The 4,230-nt window shown below is 37.4% G+C and overlaps 1 protein-coding gene across 1 annotated transcript in view; it reads right to left on the bottom strand.

Annotated features, from left to right (window-relative positions):
- Positions 1-4,230, bottom strand: part of myo7aa (myosin VIIAa) — a 57,704-nt gene that overhangs the window by 33,685 nt on the left and 19,789 nt on the right. The gene's annotated exons all lie outside the window — the stretch shown is intronic.

Raw genomic sequence — 4,230 nt, 5'->3', positions numbered from 1 at the left:
TGTGTGCGTGTGTGTGTGTGCGTGTGTGTGTGTGTGTGTGTGTGTGCGTGTGTGTCTGTGTGTGCTGCTTCTTGCCAGTTTCTGTGTGGTTACTCTCCTGGTTGTTCAGTAGGTCTCCTTGCCAGAACCCAGAAGGTAAAACCAAACCCATCCCTCTCCTTTTAATCACTCTCCATCTCTCCATCTCTTCATCTCTCCTTTTAATCACTCTCCATCTCTCCATCTCTTCATCTCTCCATTTATTCATCTCTCCATCTCTTCAACTGTTAATCTCTCCATCTCTCCATCTCTCCATCTCTTCATCTCTTCATCTCTCCATTTATTCAACTGTTAATCTCTCCATCTCTCCATCTCTTCATCTCTCCATCTCTCCATCTTTTCAACTGTTAATCTCTCCATCTCTTCATCTCTCCATCGCTTCATCTCTCCATCTCTCCATCTCTCCATCTCTTCATCTCTCCATCTGTTCATCTGTTAATCTCTCCATCTCTTCATCTCTCCATTGCTTCATCTCTCATCTCTCCATCTCTCCATCTCTTCATCTCTCCATCTGTTCATCTGTTAATCTCTCCATCTCTTCATCTCTCCATCTCTCCATCTCTCCATCTCTTCAACTGTTAATCTCTCCATCTCTTCATCTCTCCATTGCTTCATCTCTCCATCTCTCCGTCTCTTCATCTCTCCATCTCTCCATCTCTCCATCTCTCCATCTCTTCATCTCTCCATTTATTCATCTCTCCATCTCTTCAACTGTTAATCTCTCCATCTCTTCATCTCTCCATCGCTTCATCTCTCCATCTCTCCATCTCTTCATCTCTCCATCTGTTAATCTGTTAATCTCTCCATCTCTTTATCTCTCCATCTCTCCATATGTTCATCTGTTCATCTTTTCATGTCTCCATCTCTTCATCTTTCAGTTTGGACACTTATTTTGAAAGTAACGACCGGAAGTCTTGGTGTAGTTCCTCAACGTGACCACTGGAGGGCAGTAACAGCTCATGTTTCTAAAGACGCTCCTGTCAATTGTGAGCTCTAAAATAGTATAGTAATATACCAACTTTCAAATATATATTCATAGATTCTGTCCACCAACTTGCATTTAAACAGACATTTGCAAAACATTCCCAAAGATACTATTTTCTTTATTGTCATAATAACATTCTTTATACATGTAAAGAAAGTTAAGTCTATAACGGTCCAAAAGAAAAATACATAACAATTACATAATCAATTCTATATTGTCATAATTTCATCAGAAACTAAAATATGTACACCTATTTATTCTTAAAAAGCATAAACATGAATACTTTCTACTCTAGTAGACACTACACACTGGCCTGAAATACACACACTCATGCTCAGTACATGCACCAATGGAGAGATGTCAGAGTGTGGGGGGGGGTTGCAGCTGTTGATGGACAGGTGGCCAGGACCGTTGGGGGGTTGGTGCCTTGCTCAAGAGAAACAGTGCACAGGAGCTGAACTGAAAGCTATCAGTCAAATCCACTATACTTTGGTCCATATGGGGACTTGAACCAGCAACCCTCTGTTTCCCCTACCCAACCTCCCTACAGACTGAGCTACTGCCCCCCCCCCCCCCCCCAAATAACACCAGGAGCGTCATTACTGTTAAAAACTGTGTTAATAGTTTTCAGGTGTGGCGCTCACCTTAAAACCACGAGTGTTTACTTTCCTCTAGTGGTCACAGTGAGTATCTACATCAACGTGATGTGTAAAGTTAGACATGTTATCAATGATAACACTTCCGGTTAGTTCTTTCAAACTAAACCCGTGATTATTAAGTTAAATGATTGCGTTTATTGGTTGTTGTTTTTTTAGCTACACGATTGGTCGTTTTATATTAAAATATCGGTCTGAAACCGTGAAACTGTAGTAATGCAAGAGCCACGATTAATTTACATACATAAACTGCTGTAGGTTAGTTTCAGTCTTTTGCAGTTTTAGCCTTTTTTTATTATTGTTTCAGCAGTGGACCGTTGGTTACCCCTATTAACTGCAACTCTGTGAAAACGTGAATTATTTTAGTTTGTCTCAAAGAATAAGTATGAGGACATCTGTCTTTTTTATACCGATAATAAACAAGATGGACGCAGTGCCAATAAAACATTAACAACTAGCAACTTAGCTCGAAAACTGTCTGGCAGACACTTTGACTTAATCATATAATCTTTTTTTAAATTTTAATTATTTACGATGTAAATATGTACAGTATAAAAATGATTTATCAGTTCGCTACAAGAGAATAATTGCATGTCTGTCTTTTTGTTTTGTTTTAACCGGAGGTGTGAACTATGTTGTTACGTTAGCGTGTCTAACTTGACGCATCACAGTGATGTACTTCTTTACTTTGACCACAAGAGGGCAGTAGATAGCTTACTCGTGATTCTACAGTCAACCGATGTAGTATGTAATATCAAGACCGGTAAACTGTACTTAAATAAACTTTTTAAATACATATTTAACTAATAAATGTGTCAAGTGTAGTAATTACACCAATAGGGACTTGGGCACTTTGAAAACATCAACAACGACAACAGGAATTGATTGCGTTGCAGTTCCTTACTTTGACCACTGGAGGGCAGTAAACGTGTTTCCGTTTATTTAGTGTAAAGACAGAGAGAAAAACATAGACATTTCCGGCGAAAGCTTTCAAAATAAAACAAACGGCGGTTCAATAAATTTGCTAACTTTGTTAACTTGGCTCTAATCACGCTGTTGACTTGGTGTTTGTTTACAATAATGCTAGTTAGGTAGTTGGTTTGTTAGTTAGTTAGTTAGCCGGATAGGTAGCTAGCTTGCTAGTTAGTTAGTAAACAAAAGTCCCTGTAACGTTAGCCAAAGTTAGGTCACGGTAAGGGTAGCTAGCTAACGCTAAGTCACCGGGTAACACAATCAGATGTAGCTAACACTAATGTTAACTTGAATATAGAGGAGAGTGTTTTAGAGAGCAAGCTAGCGGGTTTCTGGCATAGCTGTTATTGGTCAATAAATAGCTCCAGAACTCAGTTTAACTACGGTACTTACTCACTAAACCAATTTTTTTTTGTTTTTGTTTTTTGCGTGTTAAATAGAGGTTTAATGGAGCTAGGCTAGCTGTTTACCCTGACAGTGATTGTGCTAAGCTAAGCTTAGCTAAGCTAAGCTAGGCACGTCGCGAGGCTAACATTGTGCTGAGAGGAGAGATTAGCTAGCTGCACTTCTCGGTAAAATCAGCAGATTTCCTAAAAGTTCAAAGTTTTTTTGGACTCACATAACAGATATTTAGGATAAAGAAAGATGTCATAATATGTTAAATTAGCAGCACCGTTATTCAAGATAAGGCTGCGGTGGTCGAATTTAACAAAGTTTATTGGTAGCTACTCAAATGTCGATGTACTTGTATTTTACTTGAGCATTTCCATTTAATAGATAGATAGATAGATATTTATTGATCCCGAAATAATGGGAAATAATGGTGTTACAGCTGCACATGTACATTAGTCAATACAACACAAAACACACATAAATGAAATACTAGGATAAAATATACATACATACAATATACATGAAATAATAATGATAATATGAATAAAATATAAGAACAAATACTTGAATACATACAGGATGGGAAAACAAAATGTGCAACTGCTTAAATAGTATGCTAAATGTAAATAAACCAATAATGCAGGTTGAACGTAGTGCAGTATTAGTATAGTATAATATATAGTATAGTGCAGTATGTACGTTATGCTACTTTATACTTCTAACGTTACTCCACTACATCTCAGAGGTAAATATAGTAGTTTTTACACCACTAATGTTGTCTGACAGGACAGTAGTAGTTTTTCCTGTACAATGAAAACCTCGAATCTCCAGATGTGTTGAAGTTGAATGTTCGTGATAAACTGAAGGATGAAGTCTATAAAATAAAATCTTCAAAATAAAGTCTTTAAAAAGCTTCTAGGATCAGCTCGAAAAAGCATTGCTAGATATCTGAAACGGCTGTTTTTCTGACAACATGAAAAGTTGAGTCACAGTTGACAAACAAATGATGATTATGGAATATGATGCATTGCTGTAGATTAAACTACCAACATAATATACATCAGCATAACTCTAAACAACATTAAACATCTACAGCAGTAAAATGCAACATACAGTGGGTACGGAAAGTATTCAGACCCCTTTAAATTTTTCACTCTTTGTTTCATTGCAGACTTTTTCCAAAAA

The sequence above is a fragment of the Etheostoma cragini genome, chromosome 3, assembly GCF_013103735.1.
Source record: "Etheostoma cragini isolate CJK2018 chromosome 3, CSU_Ecrag_1.0, whole genome shotgun sequence".
Classification (NCBI taxonomy): Eukaryota; Metazoa; Chordata; class Actinopteri; order Perciformes; family Percidae; genus Etheostoma; species Etheostoma cragini.
The sequence above is the reverse complement of the archived record's forward strand: the minus strand, read 5'-3'. Positions and strand labels throughout refer to the sequence as shown.